Source organism: Camelus bactrianus, chromosome 27, assembly GCF_048773025.1.
Source record: "Camelus bactrianus isolate YW-2024 breed Bactrian camel chromosome 27, ASM4877302v1, whole genome shotgun sequence".
In the NCBI taxonomy this organism is placed as follows: Eukaryota; Metazoa; Chordata; class Mammalia; order Artiodactyla; family Camelidae; genus Camelus; species Camelus bactrianus.
Window position 1 is genome coordinate 22,474,546 of NC_133565.1, and position 23,836 is coordinate 22,498,381.

General features: G+C 44.6%; 1 protein-coding gene across 3 annotated transcripts in view; it reads right to left on the reverse strand.

Moving 5' to 3' along the window:
* The window catches only part of SV2B (synaptic vesicle glycoprotein 2B), a 157,736-nt gene extending 134,747 nt beyond the window's left edge, over window positions 1–22,989 (reverse strand). The window contains exon 1 of one of the 3 annotated variants that reach the window (XM_010962924.3): window positions 21,220–22,480. The gene's annotated coding sequence lies outside the window, so the exon portion shown is untranslated. Of the gene's footprint in view, window positions 1–20,484; window positions 20,665–21,219 lie in introns of those variants that run through there. The other 2 variants (XM_010962926.3, XM_074354006.1) reach the window with 2 other exon arrangements.
* Window positions 22,990–23,836: the final 847 nt, after the last annotated feature.

Sequence of the window (23,836 nt, forward strand, 5' to 3'; positions counted from 1 at the left end):
ACCACCAAGGAGTGAGGCGTCTGCTGGCTTGCAGGTCAGCAAACACTCAGCCAGGATACAAGATGCCCCATGTCCCCTCCTTGCGAGCATCCCCACAAGGGAGCCTCTCAGAATCCCTTCACTTGACTTTGTGGGGAGCGAACAGTCTTTGACCTCAAGCAAGTTCTTCCTATTGGCCAGGATTCCAAAGATCATGCCTTCCTTTCCATCTCTACACTTATATTGACCTGACAGCTTAGAGTTGAGGGCTCCAAGGTCAGTTTTGATACTTCTTGGAAAGTCACAAGGTATCCCAGCTATTTGTGGCTCACCTTAAAAAGCAGAGTACCTAAGACTTCTTATTTTCAGATTTGCACTCTGACTGCATATTCTGGGACAACAGAAAAATGTGTCTCAACATCCTGTTACATAATTAACTTGCATTAGTAGCTTAAATTATTATTCCTAATTCTTCTCCCCCATATAACATGATTATAATCCACATTCTAAGCCACATGTTGCACCGTTTTCCACTGTGAGAGGAGTGTATTTCCCCAGCTCACTGATGTTGGGTTTGGCCATGCAGTTTGCTTTGGCCAATGAAATTTTAGCAACATGATGTGCACAGAGGCTTTAAATGTGTTTTTACAGTTTGGCATCCCTCATGTCCCCCTACCATTTGCCATGAGGACATGTCCCTTAGCAGCTGCTAGCAGCACCCAAGTAGCTGGATGAGAGGCACATGGAGCAGACCTGCATTTGACCTACAGCAAGAAGGAGAGCCACTCCAGTTGACTGGCAAACTCATGAGTGCGATGAATAATGTTACTTGTATGAGCCACTGAGATTTGGGGGGCTGTTTGTTATGCAGCATTATTATCCTCATGCAGCAACAGCTGATTAATACACTGGCTCTCTGCCTAACATTATGCTGAGCACTGTAGTTCCTCACTTACTTTATTTCTCTTAACAACTACATATGATCAAGCACTATGAATATTATCTTTATTCTACAGAGAAGGAAATTGAGGCACAGAGCATTTAACCACAATTAGTACATGAAGGAGATAAGCTTCAAGCCCAGTAATCTGACTCCAGAGCTTACACTCTAAACACCATGGAACAGAAACAGAAAGAGACAGAAAGAGAGAAAGGCATAGCTCTGTGCTCTTTGCAATCTGTACTCTGGGCTGACCTTGGGCTCAGAGCCACAGTGGTTCTCAGCACAAGCCTGACCAGATCCCAAGAGCTGAAACAACTTTTCTAGCTCTGTCAGTGCGTGCAAAGAGAATGAGACAGGCTTCCCTTCCAGAAGGCATGACCCTTCCCTGAACTTGGAGGCAGGGAGGTCCCATGGGGAATTCTAACCAAGGAACAATTCTGCCTTTGTGAAGAGTAGTCGTCCAGCGTTCTGCACGGGACTGTGCAGCCCACCGCATTCTCTGCCCTGTTTTTTATTTTCTCTAAGCAAATAGCTCTGGCTTTTTCTTTTAAAAATGATTACACAATTGTCAGCTGCTGGGATCACACAAATAACCCGATACTAGCAAAGCGAGATGCTGTCCGGTGTTCAAACACCACCACACAACAACAAAGCAGCCTGGGGCGGGGGCGCGGTTCTCATTCCCAGGCTGCAAACAGAAGCAGCACAAGTGAAAACCACCCGCTCTTTCCCAGTTTGAGGAGAACAGAATGGCAGGGTGTTTAGTCCCAAGATGGATTTTTTTTTTCTCTTCAACTTTCAAGATGCTCTGTGCACAAGGAGAATGCCAAGTCACGTTCTTTGGCAGAACCATCAGTGTGATTCAACAATGCACTCGTTTCTTTAACCCAAGTTAGTATCCCTGATGGGCAGCAGTGGGGCTTATGGGTCTTAACCAGTTATAGACAAGCTAGAAATTCAGAGGGAAAGGATGGTGTCTTCCTTGCCTACCGTTAATTTGCTGAATAGACAGACATAAAAGGGATTTCAGGGGTGGAAGGGAATCCATCTTTGAATTTTGCAGATTTTAATACTTAAAATGCAAGAATAGGGCAAGCAAGGACAGGGTTATGAAAATTGGAACCCCTTAGAAAAGAAGGGAAGATGAAGACATAGCCAGACTTTAAAGCCTGTGACACTCACCAACAAAGCTAATACTTTATCATCTTTATTTCAGCAAGAGAAGTCAGCACAGTGTATGTGGCAGATACCTGGAGTTTCCCTGCCCAGCAACTGTGTCCCCTTCTTTTGGTAACAAGTCCTCTGTTTCCCTTTGAGGAACTCCCCTTCCTCACTCCCTGTGGGACTCAGAGGGTGGCCTCTGGTATATGGATGTGACCCCAGCTGGGCCAGGCAGATTTCCTTCATCCCAAAATGGGAATCTTAAGCTGGGCACACAAAGCCAGAAAACAAGTGGGGGACTCAGCCCTTTGAGGGTGTTTCCAAACAGCCCAACTATTAGCAAGGGGGCAGGCTGGACTTTCCACAGACAGACCAAAGATTCCCCAGAATGCAACACGGAATTGACATCAGTACTCCAGCCATCCACTCCATTGTTTTGCTTCTTCAGCTAAGCTCCTCCTGAATCCTTCATTAAACAATAGAACAGAGCAGAGGAGTCCAAGCTGGAAACAGGGGCTCCGATCATACCTCTGCCACAAGAAATAATAAGTTACCTCCCCTGTTGAGGCCTCAGTCTCTCTCTCCATAGTACTCATAGGCTGGGATTAAATAACCACAAAAGAGCCTTTTGTACTGGGTCAATAAAAATTTGACCCCTCGAAGCTCTGGTTCTTGGCAACGCAAAACTCACATTGTCAGGGACAGTGAGGCTTGGAGTTTAAAGCAGTTAATCCCCGGGCTAGATGACTCAGACAAAGAGGATTAACCCTCAGACGAGAGAGTCATCATCCAAATATAGAGCAATCCCAAGCACACACATTCGAAATGGGGAGCACCCCCACCTTCTCTTGCAAATTCTTGTTTTCTAACCCTTTTGGCGAGCTGATCGATTAACCCTCCAGCACCCCAAGGTGAAGGTGTTAGACCCCCTCCATGATCCTCCATCACCTTCCCAGTTCTCCAATCCAGAGTTACAGCATTTCTCCTTTGAAATACACAGATCTGTTTCAGGTACTCCAAGTTTGTTACATAACTAACCAATGAGCACCTACTACGCCAGGGACTGTTAGACGCCAGAGCTACAGAGGGAGACAAGGTGACACAGTCCTAGCTCTCGGGGAGTTTCCAGTCTGGTGTGAAAATACCCACTGAGTGCCATGTACCCTAGACAACCATCATCTCCTCCACAAATGCCCCTCAATTCCCCCTGGGATTAGATCTTACTATGACCATTTACAGACGAGGGAACTGAGGCTCTGAGAAGTTGAACAACTTGCCCAAGGTTATGCAAACTGTAAGTATCGGACCAAGCTGCTTGGTCCTAAAATGATATGAGACATAGAGTGTACAACACCAGGAAGGAACCCTAAGGTAAACTACAGACTTTGGGTGATTATGATGGCTCAATGTAGGTTTATCAGTGGTAACAAATGTACTAATCTTGGGGGAGATATTTATAGTGGAAGAAGTTATGTATGTGTGGGGGCAGCAAGATGGGAAATTCCTGTACCTTCCTCTCAATTTTGCTGTGAACCCAAAACTGCTCTAAAAAAATTAAAAATTTTTAAATGAAAGCATCATTTGTAAATGGAATCAATCCCAATTACAATAGCATCAAAAAGAATAAATACCTAGGAACAAATTTAATCAAGGAGGTGAAAGACTTCAGTGTTGACAACTATAAGACGTTAATGAAAGAAACTGAAGAAAATACAAACAAATGGAAAGATATTCTGTGTCCATGGATTAGGAAAATCAATATTGTTAAAAACTGCAGGCAACTTCAATGCATTCCCTATCAAAATTCCAATGGCATTTTTCAAAGAAATAAAACAAATAACCCTAAAATTTGTATAGAACCATACACACATAGAAAAAAAAACCTGCATAGCCAAAGTAATCTTAAGAAAGAAGAACAAAACTGGAGGTGTCACCACCCTGATTTCAAACTATATTACAAAGGTACAGTAACCAAAACAGTATGGTGTTGGCATAAAAACAGACACATAGATCAATGGAACAGAATAGAGAGCCCCAAAATAAACCCACACATATATGGTCAATTAATTTACAAAAAAGAAGCTAAGAATACACATTGGAGAGAGGATAGCCTCTTCAATAAATGATGCTGGAAAAACTGAACAGCCACACGCAAAAGAATGAAACTATCTTACACTATATGCAGTAAGTAACTCAAAATGGATTAAAGACTTAAATGTAAGACCTAAAACCATACAATTCCTAGGGGAAAATATAGGTGGTAAGCACCTCGACACAGGTCTTAGAGATGATTTTTTTTAATCTGACACCAAAAGCAAAGGAAACAAAATCAAAAACAAACAAGTGGGACTACATAAAACTAGAAAGGTTTTGCACAGTAGAGAAAATGATCAACAAAATGAAAAGGCAACATACTGAATAGGAGAAAATAATTGCAAATCATATATCCAATAATGGGCTAATAACCAAAATATATATTGTATACAATACAATATTATTCAGCCATAAAAAAAGAATGAAGTCTTGCCATTTGCAACAAAAAGGATGGACCACAAGGGCATTATACTAAGTGATGTAAGTCAGACAAAGAAAGAAGAATACCACATGATCTCTCTTATATGTGGAATCTAAAAATAAATAAGTAAATAAAAAAACAAGCTCATAGAGACAGAGAATAGATTAGCAGCTGCCAGAGATGGAAGGAGTTGGAGAAATGGGCAAAGGGGGTCAAAAGGTAAAAAGAAAAAAAAAATAAATATGATGCATTACTGAGCAACACCAGAAAATAGCTTACTATTGTCTAGTAATTTATGAAAAAAAAAAACTCTTTCAAAAAAGAAAAAGGACCTCAAATTCGATATGAACTGCATGTAGACAGAAACTAAACAGTGGCCACAAATTCTAAAGGTTATCTGCTCCACAGTACACCTATAGGAAGTACTCCACAATTTAACACATATTACCTATCATCCTAAACATGATAAAGAGCTTAAAGGTGAAAAAAATCTATTCCCATTAAAAAGAGTTTCCTGAGGCTCCCCTCAGAAATTTTCATCTCCATTTTAATAGCTAGAATCAGATGAGTCATATGGCCATTCCTAGCTGAAAAGAAAACTGGAGAGAAAGCATTTTTAGCTGGGCATAGTGCCCTTTCTTCCTTGGAGGGAAAAAAAAGTGAAGTTCTCATAGTGATGAAAAAAGGGAGGGAAAGTATTGAACAGGGAGCCAACAGTGTTTTTTTTTCCACACACACAAAATTATTTTGTCACAATGAAACAGTAACTGGCTTAAGCAGGAAGGAAATGGGAAGTCCAGAAGTAGAGATACCAGAATGAGTTGACTCGTTAACTCTATGATACCATCTGGAGCCCAGGTTCCTTCCATATCTCTGCTCTGCTGGCCCTTAGCACTGGTGTCAGCCTCGAGCTGATAGCAAGATGGCTGCCGCAATTTCAGGTGTAACATCCACATGTGACAGTGCCCAGAGGTAGAAACAGGGCTGTGTTTCCTGTGTTTTTTTTTTCACCCTAAGAATAAGAAAAATCTTTCCCAGAAGCCCCTTTTTAAATTTATACTCATGTCTAACTAGCCAGACTTGAGCCACATTTCTGAGCCAATCGCTAGTTGACCTAGACTAATCATGTGGGTGTGATGTGAACTGGGGACTCCATTAGTGTTCACTATAATACTTCCTGTACTGTTCACCTGTACTGGAAAGAGATGGCACTGTGACAGAGCTAGAAGCTCCCCACTTCATATTAAAATAATGAATCAGTAGGATCCAAAAAAATGAAATAAATGAGGTAGAAATAGAACTTTGAAGTGGTCACTATTGAACAAGAATCAAATCTATACAATGCCATGAAAAAATGCTCAATATTGTCAATTATCAGAGAAATGCAAATCAAAACTACAATGAAGTATCACCTCACACCAGTCAGAATGGCCATCATTAGGAATTCCACAAACGATCAATGCTGGAGAGGGTGTGGAGAAAAGGGAATCATCCTAAACTGCTGGTGGGAATGTAGTTTGGTGCAGCTGTTATGGAAAACAAAATGGAGATTCCTCAAAAAACTAAAAATAGATTTACCACATGATCCAGAAATCCCCCTCCTGGGCATATATCCAGAGGGAACTCTAATTTGAAAAGATACATGCAACCCCTTGTTCACAGCAGCACTGTTTACAATAGACAAGACATGGAAGTAACCTAAATATCCATTGACAGATGACTAGATAAAGAAGTTGTGGTATATTTACACAGTGGAATACTACTCAGCCATAAAAAATAATAAAATAATGCCATTTGTAGCAACATGGATGGACCTAGAGGTCATCATCCTAAGTGAAGTGAGGCAGAAAGAGAAAGAAAAATACCATGTGGTATCACTTTTACGTGGAATCTAAAAAAAAAAAAAAGACATAAATGACCTTATTTACAAAACAGAAACAGACTCACAGACATTGAAAACAAATGTATGGTTACCAGAGGGGAAAGGGGGTGATGGGGTGGAAAGGGATAAATTGGGAATTTGACATTTGCAGATACTATTATATATAAAATACATAAACAAATTTCTTCTGTATAGTGCAGGGAACTATATTCAATATTTTATAGTAACCTATAATGAAAAAGAATATGAAAATGAATACATGTATGCATATATATGACTAAAACATTATGCTGTACACCAGAAATTGATACAACATTGTAAACTGATTATACTTCAATTTAAAAAATTTATGCAATGCTACATTTGGCCCCAAAACACCTCCTATACACCTTCACAACATCAGCCTTTGCAAATACAGTAGCCAGTAAATGTCTGGCCATGCCTCTCACCAAGCCATTAGAGAATCTGTACTACAGCATTAGGGACCAAAAGACTGAATCCACCTGTTATTTCCAAATCTCAGTGGATGGCCAAATCTACAAACTAGGATACCCACAACCAACTTGCCTTGGGTAACCTCAGAGAGGTCAGCCTCATCTGAAATATATATGCTACACGATGGACAGACACATGCCACTCAAGGTAGAGCTTATGTCCCGGAAGCTTTCCTGACTTGCCCAGCCCTGTTCTCAGCATACAAGATGCTAGATCACACTGCATAATACAACTAGATCCAACACTTTTAATCATGCATGTACTTTATGTGGCAAGAATTTCCCAGGTCTTCAGGGAAAAAAAAAAAGAGTATTATTTTGTTAAATGATATGGGAGTCTACCAGATATTCCCATCATTTTGTAGAAGTCAGAAACAATGTGGAAGGAAAGGGAAAATATTGAACTTTAGTCTTTTCAGAGTGCATTCACTCCTGGAACAGTCATCAGAGGAAACACTGGCTATTTAACCCCGTACCCTTCTCTGCATTGAAGAAGCTCCCAGGAAACCGGCAACCCAACACTCAGCCCAGAGGTCCCTTCTCAGTCTTTCTTTTAGCAAGAAACACTCTTCTTGATCCTCTGCAATGTGTTCCCATAAGCTTATGAGAAAATGCTAATTAAAATATCAGGCTCTGTATTGACGAAGGTGGACTAACCACTGTAACAAACTCTAAAATCTCAGTAGTTTAACGTAGGCAGAGTTTACGTCTTGCGCATGAGACAGCCCCAAGCAGGGCCAGTCAGTGGGTGGGAAAGAGCATGGAGGAGCGCAGGTGGAGGTTCACCTGCCAGACCTGGAAGTGGTGCCCACCACACCCTTTCTCATCACATCAGCAGACCGGTCATATGGCCACACCCCCCTGCAAAAGAGGCTGGGAGATGGAGTCTGAGAGCCCAGGAAGAGTAGGAAGCAGGTTTAAAGAAGAGCTTACCAGTCTCTGCCACTCCAAAATTGCACAGAGCTGTCACTCACCATCTGCAGGGGAGTGGTTCCAGGACTCCCGTGAATACCCAAATCCACGGATGCTCAAGTCCCTGATATAGAATGGTATAGCATTTGCATAACCTACGCACATCCTCCTGGGTGTTTGAAATCATCTCTAGATTACTTATAATGCCTAAGACAACGTAAATGCTATGTAAAGAGTTACTGGTGTGCAGCAAACTCAAGTTCTGCTATTTGGAACTTTCTGGAATTTTTCCAAGTTTTTCTGATCCACAGTTGGTTGAATCCATGGATACAGAACTCACAGGGACGGACACCTGACTGCGCTTAATGTGGTTATTTCCAAAAATGCTTACGTGGATGGTGGGATTACAGGTGAATTTTCCTTTTCTTCTCTCAGTTTTCAGGATGATCTGTACTGTGGTTCCAATACACCCAAAGTGGTGAGAAGGGGAAAGCGGGGAAGTCCCCTTGGAGCAGTCACAGGTGGGCCCGTGTTATCCAGACAACTGCCTGAGAAGGAGTAGCTACACTGCTTCCCTGGCCCCCTGGAAGCTCTCTCATCTACTGCAAATAGAGAAAACAGAACTTCCTGCTCTGTTTGTTTTGGGCAACTATGGTTTGGACTTCTTTAGATTTCTCAAATGATTTCCACACTCTCTTGGGTTTCTCTGTGCCTTAAAGCATCCCCAGGACATCAATCACAGTTTCCAAGGCTGTTGTTTCTCTAATTGGATGGATGCCTGTGATCAAGGCCATATCAGACTTCTGATCCACTCAATTCACACTCAGCCAAGCCTTGTGGATGATGCACAGGACAGTGATTACCTCACTACTCGAAGATATCTCACCATTTCAAGGAGCCAAGCCAACAATCAGCCTTTCTGAGTATATTAGTGGTTCTTGATATTTTTCCTCCTTGGCACACCTGACGATAACCTTTAAAACCCCAAGAGGTTCAGGTGGGTGTCCATGCCACTTCCCACCATTCCTCTCCCCTCCTCCCACCCCCAGCCAACACCACCTCACACCCCATGTTTTAGCCACACCAGACTGCCTGTTATTCCCAAATCAACCAAGGACTTCCACGCTTCTCCTCAAACTATTTTCTCTATCAGGAATACCCTTTTCCTCCCCAGCACCCACCTGGAAAACTCCTACTCATCGTTCAAGGCCCAATTAAGTAACACCCCTTTGCCCTGTCCAATAGTTTTTCTGGCCCTGCCTTCTCTCCTCATGCTGCAATAGCCACTGTTTATAGTTTGTACTCCCAAAAACATTCACTTAGTGTATATCTCCTTCTCACCTTATAGTGTAATTATTAATTAATGAGCTCCCCACTGGTGGAACCCAGGCACTGTAGGATTTGGCCAACAGAAGCAGCTTGGTCCCCATGCAAGTCACAGTCCTGCTTCCCTGATGAACTAGAGGTGTGGGGCCAAGAATATGTGACCATGGGGATCCTCAAGCTAGGAAAAAATGATATAGAGAGCTTGCAGCCTGTTCCCTTATTTTATTGTGCAGACAGATTACCTAGGGATCTCATTAAAATGCAGGTTCTGATTCAGCAAGTCTGGGGTGAGGCTTGAAATTCTACATTTCTAACAATTTAACAATGACATTTACCAATTCTAATTTTCTAACAATTGACAATTAACAATTCTAATTTTCTAACAAGTTCCCGTGTGATGCTGGTGCTACTGGTCCAGGGCCCATAATTTGAGTGGCAAGGCCCTGGGGGTTGTTTGCATGGGCACATGATACATCTGGGGCAGCAAGAGAGGCAAACCTCAGAGACCCCGGCTTCCAGAGGACGGAAGGTTTCAGAGAGAGAACAACAGATACCCTTCCAATAAGAGAAAAGCTTAAGAGACAAGGCCTAGAAAGTAGCAGTGGATGAATAAATATTTGGAAAAGAGTCTGATTTGGGTATGGGCCCAAAACCAATCTTAGAGTCCAGAATAAATGAAGCCAGATTATGCAGAGGGACACAAGCAGGTTTTTCTTAACTCATCCTTGGGGAAGACAGGAAACTGGTCCCAAGACTATAGAGGAAACTCAGTTATAAGCCATGGAGCCCTGCGTTAGGGCCCATTACCATCCAGGACACTTGAAGTCTGAGCCTTTTCACAAGTAAAACATCTGCTGCTTCAGTAAGTACTGGCCTGGAGGGTACAGGTAGGGCAGGTGGACACATGAATGTAGGAAAGCAGATTCAGAGGCTGGGAATTAGGTTGTGTCCAGCTCCTGGTTTAAGTCTATGAGGTAGATATTTGAAAACTCCCTTTAGGAGACTGTGGGTTGTAGCAGCAAAAGTAGGGGAGGCTGAGGTCAAGGTTATGGGCTGAGGCCCGGTGCCGCACCTAACCTGCCTTCCTGGACTTGGTGAGGAGGGAACACCTCAGAGGGACGAAGAACATGTTCTAGAGCATTAAGCAGCCTTGCACTTGAATCCACTCTGCCCTTGAGTAAATGCTAATCTTTGGGCAAGTTACTTAACTTCTCTGAATCTCCATTTATTCCATAATAAAATGGAGACAATAAATCCACTTTTCACAAGGACTGGGAGAATTAAATGAAATCATATATACATAATAAGCATCACTTTTGTCACATGATCAGACTCCAAGTTCCTGGAGGAACCACATCTAATGCATGTATGTATCCTTGGGACTCAGTACAAAACTAGTATTTGCTGTAAAATTAAACTTTTCTGCTGTCTCTATCGCTGTATCTGTAAAATGGGAAAAAACTGTTTTATAAGCTGCCAATTGTGAGGATGCCACTCCTGGAATATTAAGTGCTGAACAAATGCTGGGTCGTCCTCATAACCTCAGGGTGACTTTGCCCTCTGATTCCTAGATGGGCAAACCCCAAGTGTTTCCCCATCCTCCCAAGGTGAGCGCAGAAGGGGCAGACCAGAGCCCTGAGCAGGCTGCAGGGAATCTGGGGGTGACAGGCTCAAACTGGAGCAGCAGCTGCCATAAATGGACCTCAGCCAGTTGTTGGACTGAGGATGTGGCATCTAATACTATCTGCCATCGGGAGCTCTCACTAGGAGGCAGGTGTTGTTCTAGGCCCTTTGTGCAAGTTAACTCACACCTCCTTCCCTGTAACTTTACAGAGTAGGTGATGCTATTATCATTCCCATTTCGCAGATTGGGAATTTAAGGCACAGAGTTGTGAAATGTTTTGCCCAAGATCTCACATTAGTAAGAAGCAAGGCCAGGCCAGGAACCTAGGCAGACGCTGGCTCTGGGCACTTTGCTCTCTAGCTTCTCAAAGAAGTTCAAGAATCCAGGAATGATTCAGAAGATCGAGTCAGCCAGAAGGGACCTTACTTGTCTAGAGGAAAGGGGCTGAAAGTCACAGGACATCAACCTGGCAGGGATACAGATGAACTTGAGAAACCTGATAGAACTAACCTGGCCTCTGACAACCCTACCTGGTGCCCCCAGATCTTGCACACTGGGCCACTGTGGAAACAGGAGGCTGCCCATCCCGGGATGTGAGGGCTGGAGGCCAGCACAGCTTCTCTGCCAGAGATCCACCGGCACCACCAAAAGAAGACAACGTCACCCAGCACCGGGATGAGAGGGAGCTCGGCTCAGCATCCCACCCTGTGTCCACACTGCTTCTCAGCCTTTCGAATCTACCCCTTCATGGCTCCATGCGGGCTTACCTTCTACCACTTTCATTTGTAAGCTACTGCTTTTACATTGCATTCACAGAGCTTCCCTTCCCTTCAAGCCTCATTTTTATGCTCTGCTTAAAAAAACATTAAAGTGGCTGCATTTAACCCGTGGACATTTAAGCGACCATGGGTGCGATGCATTCATCACACATCAGAGGGGCAGGAGTGGAACCGAGACCCTTCAGCCCTCCAGGGCCAAGGTCAGGAGCTCCTGACTTTGCTGTGACCTCTCCAGCCCTATCCCAGGGCCCAGGACTCTGCCCAGAGAGGGCCACCCCACAAGGCCATTTCCTCTCTCCCAGAGCCGCCCACTTGACAGCTGGGCTCCACTCCCGGGCACCATCTGCTGCACTCCAGATCAGGAGAAAGGCCACGGTCGGATTCTGCGCACAACAGGAGAGCCAGGACCACAGGCAAACCCCGAGCAGCTTTCACTGGACCTGGGCTTTGAGAGCTGGCAGGGGACACCCCAGAGGATTTTTCAGAGGAAGCTGTTCAGGAGACTAACCAGGCTCTCACCTGCCTGGGGAAATGAGTTGTGCTGCTTCAGAGAGTTTCCAAGCATAATGATGAAGGGGACCCAGGCCTTGGGTTCCTGCTCTTTTTTTTTTTTTCTAATTTTTTAATTGAGGTATAGTTGCTGTGCAATATTACATAAGTTTCAGGCATACAACACAGTGATTCACAATTTTTAAAGGTTAGACTCTGTTTATAGTGATTATAAAATATGAGCCATTTTCCCTCTGCTGTACAACATATCCTTGTATCTTATTTATTTTATACATGGTAGTTTGTATTTCTTAACCCCCGACCCCTATCTTGCCCCCCTCTCCACATCCCTCTCCCCACCGGTAACCACTAATTTGCTCTCTTTATCTGAGTCTCTTTCTTTTTTGCTATATTCACTAGTTTACTTTATTTTTTATATTCCACGTGTGAGATCATACAGTATTTGACTTTCTCTGCTTGACTTATTTCACTTAGCGTAATGCCCTCCAAGTCCATCCGTGTTGTTACAAATGGCAAATTTTCACTCCTTTTTATGACTGAGTAGTATTCCATATTGAATATGTGTGTGTGTGTGTGTGTGTGTGTGTGTGTGTGTATCTATCACATCTTTATCCATTCATCTGTGGATGGACACTGAGGTTGCTTCCATACCTTGGCAATTGTAAATAGTACTGCTGTGAACCTGTTCTCTCTTGATCCCTACCCTCAGGTGAACTTACGTTGCTGCAGGCCTGACATGGGCTCTGATCCTCTCTCCAGCGCTAACTGACTGTAGGACGTTAAACAAGTCCTTTCCTTCTCTAGACTCAGCACCCGCCTTTGCCTAGTAAGGAGTTTAGTTTCCTGTGCCCTTTCAGCTCTGAAACACTAAGTTCTGATAGTTCAAGTCCTGTGCGCTTGTGGGGTACTGACGGATGCACAATTATCCAGGAACGTGTGTTCATTGGCGGGTTTCTGTTATGGGGAGCCTTGAAAGCTCACACCTATCGCTGCTTACGTGAGTTTTAGGTGCCAGAGCTCCTGCCAACACATGTATCATCTGGGGTTGATGTAGGAGCACCCTGCTCTCAGCTTAAACAGCCAACTGCCAGACCCAGACATCTGTGATGCAAGAATGCCCCACAAGCCTGGAAAAATCCCCTTCTCCTGCATGTATGCAGAGCTGGAACAGAAAGAAATGAGGTTTTTCATCCACTTGTCCAAGGGACTTTCACTTGGGATTTCTTTTCTTGGGGCCTCAGGTTTCCCATCTGTAAAGTGGAAATAGGAGACCAGATATGGCCTCCATGTTCTAGCTTCTAAAATAAGTTCAGCTGAACTCTACCTCTGAGAGGTTACACAGCCACTGGTTAGGGGAGAATTGTCAATGGCCTTTTGGGGAAAAAAAAAAAAAAGTTAGTCCTATCTCTCCCCTGCTGCCCAAGCCAGAGCAAACTCTAAAGACTGGAGGACACAGGAAGTGAGTGGAGCAGAAGCGTCTACAGAAACAGGAAAACTTGAAAGGACCAAGGCTTCTGTGTGGGAGCAGAGGACGGAATCCAGGGTTGGGGGGTCTTCACTGCCAGGGGAGGAGACAATGTTGGGTGGGCTGTGACCAATGGTCAGGACAGCAAGGGAGCACGGGCCAATGCTGCCGGTGTGTCTGAGCGCTCCAAGAGGAAGCTGAGTCTGAGTTCCTTGATCTAGAGGCCAGAACGGAAGCAAAGCACAGAGGTGGGGGAGAGAGAAACCATGAGCTGCTGAGAATGTACTAGGTGCTGAAGACCCAGCTCATCGCTGTCACTTATGTTCCCACGTCTCGCCCAGGCCAGCAAGGAGGAGCTAGAGTCTCAGCCAACGGAGCGACCGCAACAGCACTTTCTCACTCACACATCTACTAAGTGCATGCTGCGTGCCTACTATGAGCCTGGAGCAGGGAAAACTGCAGCTTTCCCAGTAGAAAACATCATGCGGCAGATTTTATGGGAGCAGAGCCCAGAGGCATGTGACAGAGTTTCTGCATCTACGTAATCCAAGTGACTCAGAGATTTTCATCGTGGAATTCCAACAAACTATGGGACAGTGCAGAGCCAAGCCTGTGGGGCTGGACTATTGCAGAGAATAGGAGGCTGGTTTCCCTCTGAGGCACCTCGGAAATGACTAGTTCATAGGACTGATTATTGTCCACCTGCCTCGTTTTGAACATCATGGGCCTCATGCAAATAATCTTCTCAATAGTACTGACAGTGTTAAACAGTAGGTTTTATAAAATTTTGCCATTTGCAGTAACATGGATTGACTTGGAGGGCATTATGCTTAGTGAAATAAGTCAAAGACAAATACTGTATGATATTACTTGGATGTGGAATCTAAAAAATACAACAAACTAGTGAATAAAACAAAAAAGCAAACTCACAGAGATAGAGAACAAACTAGTGGTTACCGGTGGTTGGGGCAATATAGAGTTGGGGGAGAATGAGGTACAAACTACTGGGTACAAGACAGGCTCACGATGTATCATGCAACACAGGGAACATAGCCAATGCTTTGGAATAACTGTAAATGGGATGTAATCTTTTAAAGTTGTATAAAAAATTAAAAATAAACAATTTTAAATGATAGGTTCTAAATTCTCTCTTCACCCAGAATTTTCAAGCCTTTCATTAGGTATAGTCGTCCCTTAATTGATATTTAGAACAACATGTTTTCAAGTCCAGGAGCATGAAGGAAAGAAACTGCAGAGCATTTGGGTATTATTACTACCACCTTGAGCTCATCACCATCATCACCATCATCATCAGTTTACAACTGAGGAAACTAGGGCTTAGGGAAATTAAATAATTTGCTAAAGTTTATACAGCTAGAAAGTAATTAAGCCTGAGTTCAAGTTTTGTTAGATCTCAAAGCCCACTGTCTCATCCAACGTGGTCAAGCATGGTGCCCACACATGCAAATGGGGGCCAAATGGATCTCCCTTCCTCATACCTCTCAGGATTCAATTCTTTGTTTTTCCCACTATTGCCCCTTCTCTCTCTCTCTCGCTCACAGACACACACATGTGAAACCACTTACCATTGCAGACTCTACTTTTTCTTTTTTCCACTCCCACCCCCTCAATATCACTGCAAACAAAACTCACACATGGGCAGTCACACCGCGGGGAGGAAATGGACAGAGTCAGACTGCAGTCACTCCAGCCCTCCCCTTTTCCTATAAGGCCACTGTCTATTTCTCTCCTTTTATAAACAGGAACACATTATGCAAGATGCTGTAGATGTGAGATTTTTTCAAGCAAGCTGGTGACACTCTTCCACTTGGCATAAAATCGATTTAAATAAACGTCTCCTTTCTTCCAGATTCTTCCCTGCTCCTGCTTAATCTTAAATTAAGAGCAGCACGATAATAACCCAAGAACATCACACCCCTGAATTTCAGCACCTCTCTCTGGAGGATCCTGTCTCCTTTTTTGAAAGTATGAGCTATTTTTTGGTTTCCATTTGTTTCTCCTTCTTACTTGTCACTTCACATTGCGTTCTATAAGATGTAAGCAATTGGAGCCTTCACATTTAGAGTCTGTTTTTAGTCCAGGGGATCCACAGTAAGGCTCTCATGAGACCTTGGAAAGAAAAGGAATAACTTCAGGGCATTATGCTTCAAAATCCATCAATGCAAAGATCTGCAGTCACCTCCAGTGATTAAATGATTCCATTCGCTCATTCAGTAAATACTCATGGAGCACACACTATGTGCCAGGCAATATTCTGGGCGCTGGTGACACAGCAGTGAGTTAGCTCATTGAAGGGACAAATAAAAAAACATGTTAATTCAAGTTTGCATCTCCTTCCAGGACTTCTTCCTTCAACTCTAGACCCACATATATAAGTAATTGCTGAACATCTCCCATTGGGTGGCTGATTGAACTCCACGGCTGTTCCTTCTTCGTCTCAGTGAAGGGCTACACTTTCTAGTTGCTCAGGTCAAAACATGTGGAGTCATCCTTGACTCCCTTTTTTCTCTCGTACCCTAAATCCAACCCACCAGCAAGATACATCCAGAATTTGATGACTTCTCACCATCACTGCTATCCACCCTGGTCCAAACCACCACCACCTCTCACCTAGATCACTGCAGTAGCTTCCTGAATGATCTCTCTGTTTCCACCTTTAACCCCTACAGTCTATTCTAAGCTCTAACGCGCAAGTGATCACTGCAAAACCTAAATCAGAGAATGGCAACAAGCGCTCAGAATTCTCCAACGGTTTCCCACCTCGCAAGGAGTAAAAGCCGAAGTCCACACAAGGTCCTAAACAACCTCGTATGGCCTGGCCCCCTGCCGTTCCTCCAGTCCCCTCTTCTATCATCGTCATCCTCTCTCAGTTCCCTCTACCTGAGCCCCCTTGCTGTTCCCAGAACACACCAATTCTCTGTTCCCTTGGGGCTGTGCACTGGTTTTCCCTGCCTGGGAGGGTCTTTCCGCAGACATCCAACTGGCTCACTCACTTCCTTCATGTCACCCTGACCACTCCCACCCCTTCCTCCACCCCACTCCCCAGGCCCCCCAGCCAGGCACCCCCCATCCTCCTCTCCCCGCTTGATGCTCTCTCATCACCTAATATGACACATTTACTGATTAACATATTCTCTCCCCCAACCAGAATGAATGCTTCAGGAGGCTGGGCTTTGCTGGATCCCCTGCCTACAACATGCCTGGCACATAGAGAACACTCAATAAATATTTGGTGAGTGAATGACTATCTAAAGATATACATGTCTGAAGTTGGTCAGCCATGGAGATACAGAAAAATAGAAAAAAGGAAAAGGGCAAGTTGCAGGCATTGCCCATTCAAGCAGAATTCAGGAGAAAAGAGCCTTAGCTAAGGAGACTTCACATATCAAGATCCATATGGTAGACTGATTGCAGAGATGTCCCAGTTCTTACCCTCCTCCCCGTATCCATGCTCTTTGCAATGTGACTATGCGGCTCCTTCCATCAAGAAGTGTACTCTATTCCCTTCCCTACTCCTTCACTCCGGGCTGGCCTTGTGACTCACTTTTGGTCATAAGACAAGGATGAAATGACAGTGTGCCAGTTATAAGCTTAGGCCTCAAGAGGTCATGCAAGTTTCTACTCTCTTTCGGGTTCCTGCGACAACCGTGTGAGCATGCCAGGCCCATCTGTTGGAGGATAAGATACCACCCAGAGCAGAGCCAAGTCATCCCAGCCCAGGCCATCCTAAAGCAGCCAGCCATCGGCCACTCCAACAGCAGATAAAAATCATATGAGCAAATTCAGCTGCAATCAACCAAGCACAGCTCGGGTCTGCAGAACTGCCCGGCCAGCCCAGCGACATGAGAAAATGAGAAATGGCTGCTGTCTTAAGCCACTAAGCTGTGGGGAAATTTGTTCTGTAGTCCCAAGGTCAAGGTCAGCCCTAAAGTGTATGATCAGTCCCTAAAGGAGGCATCTCAGCTGCTCTGCTCTGAGTACATGCTCGTCAGAAAAGCTTCTCCCTGTGATTTAGTTCTCACGAAGGGGGGTCGGCAGGAAGAAGACACACCTCCCTGCCATACAGTGTCCCAGCCATTGCAAATCAATAGACTGGCATGCAGGTAAGCAGGGTCACCGTGATATATCCCAGAGAGACGCTGGCTTTCTGAGGCAGCAAGACTGAAGGCCAGATCCTAGATGGGAGAAATTCACAGAAGTGAAGGTCACCTTCTTAGGTGACTTGGGGGACACCTAGTCAGCCACCCAACCAGGACCCAGCCTCATCGCATCCTGTTTCACAAAAACTTTGATAAACATCCAGCATCCAGCCCCAGTTTCTGCCCTTGGAACACACTGCAGCAGCCCTACTGTATGAAGCACAGCTGTGGGGTGGAGCTCTCAAATCCCCAGACCATGCTTTCTACGGGAACCAGGTCTGAAAGGGGCAGAGCAGCAAACTGTGGTTTTCATATTAAGCCTTCAAGATGGAAGCCTTAAATAAATGCATCACATAACACAATGTAAACGCAGTCCATGGTACACCAAAGGGCAATACATTTCCAGTTGATTCTAACACCTTTCCATAACCATAGAAATCGCTGTCATTCTCAAAGGGAAAAGAATAATAACTAGCAAAGACAATACCTGCGGGACTATTCGCTAACGGTGACCCTTTCTTTCATTGTGGGGGAAAGGAAACGAACATAACACTAAGGTTCCAAAGAAGCACTAAAACAGTCCTTGATCTGGATGCAAGGTCTCTGAGCACTGTTTTGCACTGTGCTTCTCATCACCTTGTAAAGATTTATGCCTCTGCTGGCCGCATTCACTTATGCAGAGTGACCATAGGAACCTATGTCTCCCGACCAGCCTCCTTCCAAACACAGAGTGTAGGATTTCAGCCAGTTCATTCCACAAGAGCTCGGGATATTAATCTTCATGACAAATAGAAATCATCAGAGGCAATACCCCAGTGACCTTGCCGTGTTACCCCTGTGACCTCAGGTCCTCCTGCTGTTGCCTTCACTCACTCAACCGCAGCCTCCCTGGCCTGCTTTCTGCTTTTCTTATGAACATACCTCTCTCTAGCTTCGGGGTTCTTGCAGGTGCTGTTACTCTGCCCAGACTGTTCTTCCTCACACATCTGCCTGGCTCGCGCCTCACCTCCCCAGGGGTCTGGTCAAATGTTACTTAGCAGCAAAGCCTTCCCTGGCCAAACTGAATTTGAAAACTAACAATCCTCACCCCGTCCTCTGGCAGCAGTCCCCATTCCTCTTACCCTATTTTATTCCTCTCCATCATAATACATCCCTGGCTGATCCACAATCTAGACACTTATCTGTTCACTATCTTACACGCATACTTACACACACACGCAAGGTAGGCTCCTTGAGGGGGCTTTATTTAGTTCAATTCTGTATTCCCCGCACCTAGAGCAGGACCTGACACGTAGTAGGTACTCAGTGAATGAACTGCCATTTCTTAAGCACCTACTTTGTGCCAAGCAATTTATATATGATGATCATCTCACAAGGAACAAATATTTTTAAGCACCTATGGCACGATTATAGCATAAGAACTGCATTGTCATTTCCATTTTACAGATCAGGAAACCAAAGCTCAAAGCGAGGCTAAGTAACTTGCGCAAGACACTCACCGAGCTCTGTCTGAGCATCAAAGCCCACGCTCCTTGCAGTGCAAGCGCCAGCCTGCTTTTCAAATACCTTAATGATGGTTTAGATTACAAAATACACGTGATACGCATCTCTGGCGACAAGCATAACACAAGAGCTCTTCATTCTACCATTTCTCATCACCCACCACAGTGTTGGTCCAGGAAGAAACATACATCAGATTGGATTTTTATTTCCCAGAGCATACTGGTTGGAACAGCTCTAGCTTTCCTTTATTCCACCCATTTAGAGACATTCAAGGTCAGAGCTTTCCTTCTGAACTGAGACAGGCACAGACAGGTCAGGGACCCAAGGGGGAAGAACGCAGAAGTTCATCTTCTCTGAGAATAACCTGAATCCCTGTCCTTGTGAAGTAATGCTCCAAAACTTTCTTGGTCCTGGGATTTAGGAAAACAGACTATTAAAAAAAAAAAAAAAAAAAAGTCTGACCTGCATTGGGCACGCTCCTCCCTTGGTTTCAGCCTATGTCTGTGTCTACCGGGGTCTGGTCATATCCCGCAAATGCCAGCCCCACTGTGACTTGGAGAGCTCTGCCCAACCAGTGGCTGCGATGTTGACGGGGTGGGAGAGTGATGTGGGTCACTCACAGACCAAGGGATCAAGACAGAGTCCACGTCCCTACTGAAATCCATGTAATGCCTCACCTAGGAGGGCTTCGTTTCCAAACTAATCACTACCATAATAAATTCCTCCCTCCTCTCTGCTCCCACCACTCTTCTCACACCTGCATTACTGAACTTATCACACTTCATTATTACAGGTGTTTCTCCCTCACCAGGCGTGAGCTGGACTTTGTTTTCATCATCTCTGTACCCCCAAGGACTAAGCCGGCCTCTGACATATACTAGGTGCCCAACCAGTATTTGCTGACTCAAGAAAGATGCAGAGTGACCCTGTACTGTTATCTGCTGCATCCCCTGGAGCAAAAAGGATAAGTCACCTCTTCTGGAAAAAGCAGGAAGCAGAAGCAGAGACCAGTGTAGACCAGAAGGACCACTGAGCTGGCTACAATGCCCAGTTCTCCCCCTCAGGCACATACCTCTCATCCCTCACCTGCCACTCCCTGTACCTCAAAGCTACCCACATTTGTCTCTGAACAAGCTTTTAAAAAAAATGAGCAGGCATCCCCCAGTGCCCCACCCCACCCCACACCAGTGGGCTGCCCCTGTCAGAGCCCAAGGCACCGGTGTTAAGTTACCTTTAAAAGGAGCTAGTTTGCATCTGTGATTTCTGGTTAAAGGCTCGCGTTTCAGCAGCCCGGCTGAACCCTGGACAGCAGAGATACCTAACACCCGTCTGCGGAAGAAACGGCAGTGCCTCGCTCCTCCCTGGCTAAACGCATTTGCTCACCCATCCCTGCAGAACAAATCATGTTCTTTTCCTTGCGCTAAAATCCATCTATAAACAAATCCTCTCTGTGTCCCTAAGAAACGGCTCCCACGCCCGCGGAGGGCGCCCTCCACATGCAGAAATACACACTCACCCCAACCCAGAGCCACCAGGTGTAAACCTGTTTTTAATCTGTTCTTTAGGAACAAACCAACAACAAAAATTCATCTAACTGGAAAAAATTAAAACTAAAAACGGAGACAAGGAAGCTTACGGAAAGGGGGTTATAAACGTCAGTAGCCTAAGTTGCAAAACTATGTATGGCGCTAACAGTTCAAACAGGATTTAAAAACAGCCTTTGGGGATGCCACCTTCAAACAGGCGCGCAGCTCCGGGCAGCGGGCAAGTCCTTGCTTTCCTGCGCCGGCTTTCCAAGACTCTCCCCTGCCTTTCACGCTATTTACTATAAACAACATTCAGAGATAGCAACGTGTTCGTTTCAGCCCCGGAAGGCGAGCCGGAGCCTCGGGGGTCCCCGGGAGCGCGCGGGGTCCGCAGCCCGCTTGGATCTACACGCACCGGAGCGAGCAACTGCGTCTCCTACCTGGGTGGGAAATTCGCGGGCGGCCGCCTCCGGGTGCGGGCGGAGCATCGTCCGCCCTGGTGGCTCTGCCGGCAGCTCGGGCTAATGCGGTGCTGGGACGATCCCCGCGGAGGCAGGAGTCCTCGGGTGTCACACCTGCATCACGGCGCCCACGCCGCCGCCGCCGCCGCCTGCCCGCCCTGGCGCAGCGCGCAGCACGCCCCCGCCACACCGAGCCCGAGAGCGGGAGGCTCCTGGGTCCTCTGTTCAGCGCAATCAGATCCTAACGCGCTTTCTTCCCGGCCTGGGCATTAAAGGGATTCGCGGCCGGCAGCTCTTCGCTTCTAAATCCCCTTCTGATTCAAAACGGAGTGTTTGGGATAGCTCGGTGGGAAAGGGACCCAGCCGGACCTCAGGCTCCCTGGACTTGCAGAGCAATAGGTATTAAACTTCTTATTCCTCAAGTTTCGAGTTTCACACCCAAATGATTATGGTCGTCGTCTCATTGTGCTGTCCACCTGGCCTGGGGCGAGGAGGCGCTGTGTACTCCCCTTTCACCAACCCTAAACTAGGATGTCAGAGGACACAACTCAAATTCCTAGTAAGAGGAATCCTCTGACCAAAGTATCTTAGGTAATGGATGTCCTTAAATGACTCTGTACTGACCTCATCTGGGAACTGAGAAGAACCTACCTGGAGAGGTGGGGGAAAGGAGGAAGCCTTGGAGGGCTTGATGTGTTAAACCAAGCCCTCCACCTACATCTGTCTCCCTCCTTCCAACCCCCACCCCACCTCCACCCACAAAAGACTTCAGCAAATTCAACTGCCAAGGCAGGCTCACTCTGCAATGAAAGGCTGTTTTCAGGAGCAAGGCTCCTTCTAGAAGGCAGTGAGCAGCAAAGAAACGATACTGAAAATTCAGAGGTGAAACAAACAACACAATGCAGGAGGTGCCTGGCTTCCTGTAGGGTTTGGAACTACATCCCTTTCCTAATAGTGCTGACAAGGAGGCAAGTCCTGGAAGGTTCTTCCTTCTTCCCCAGCCAGCATAACTCACAATCACAAGGTCTTCAAAAGAAGACCTCTCCTCACCACCTCCGCCATCAGTGCACTGCCAGCTCCTCTATCCCTTCCATGCTCCAGGCCGCCATCATCTGTCACCTGAACCACCTCCAGGGCTTCAACTGCTCAGCCTCCTAGACTTACTCCTTAAAATGTAAACGTGATCTTGACTCTTTCCTACCTAAAACCAGGTGCTGGCTCCCCAATGTTCTTAGAGAAGCTCAAATAAATCCCACAGGGGAATGATGTCAAATCTTTGTATATATCATTGGATTTGATTTGATAATATTTTATTTAATGTTTTATATTAAAAATATTCTATGTTCATGAGATCTTAACGTATAATTTTGCTTTCTTGTAATGTTCTTGTCAAGTTTTTATATCAGGATTGCTGAACTCATAAACTGAGCTGAAAGGTTTTTCTCACTTGTATTATCTGGAATACTTCGTGTAGACTGATATTCTTTCTTTTTTAAAAGTTTGAAAAAAATTCATCAGTGAAACCATTACAACATAAATTTTTATTGTGTGCTATTTAATTACAAAGTTCAGTTATTTTATTAGCCATATGACTGTCCAGATTTTCTATTTCTTCTTATATCAGCTTTGCTAAACTATTACTCTTCAAGGGCTTTATCCACTTCATTTGTTTTCAAATTTATTAGCTGTGGTGATGTCTTATTTCTCATTCCTAATTTTGGTAATTTGCATATTTTTCTATTACTCTTTGCCTGGGATTTGTCAATTTTACTATCTTTACCAATAAAAAATAAATTTTGTGAATTTTCCTCTGTTGTGTTTCTATTTTATTAAATTCCACTTCTTTTCCATTTCCTTACTCCTTCTTTTTTCTTTATTTTTATTATTTATGTATTTATTTTACAATATATTTTTTAATTGAAGTATAGTTGATATACACTATTATATGTTACAGGTATACAATATAGTGATTCACAGTTTTTAAAGGTTGTACTCCATTTATAGTTATTATAAAATATTGCCTATATGCCCCATGTTGTACAATACATCCCTGTAGCTTATTTTATACCTGATAGATTGTACCTCTTAATCCTTCACCTCCATCTTGCCCCTCCCCCTTCCCTCTCCCCACTGGTAACCAGTAGTTCCTTCTCTACATCTGTGAGTCTGTTTCTTTTCTGTTATATTCACTAGTTTGTTGTATTTTTTTAGATTCCACATGTAAGTGGTATCTTACAGTATCTGTCTTTCTCTGTCTGACAAACTTTCACTTAGCATAATGCCCTCCAAGTCCACCCATGTTATACCCCAGAAACTAGTACATTTTAAATCAACTGTACTTCAATTAAAAGCAAACAAACAACCCACTTAAAATATGAGCAGAAGAACTGAACAGACATTTTCCCATAACAGGAAATATAGATGGCCAACAGAAACATGAAAAGCTGCTCAACATTACCAATATCAGGGAAATGCAAATTAAAATCACAATGAGACACCATCTCACAACTATCAGAACGGCCATCATCAAAAAGAACACAAATAGCATATGTTGGCAAGAATGAGGAGAAAAGGGAACCCTTATACACTGTTGGTG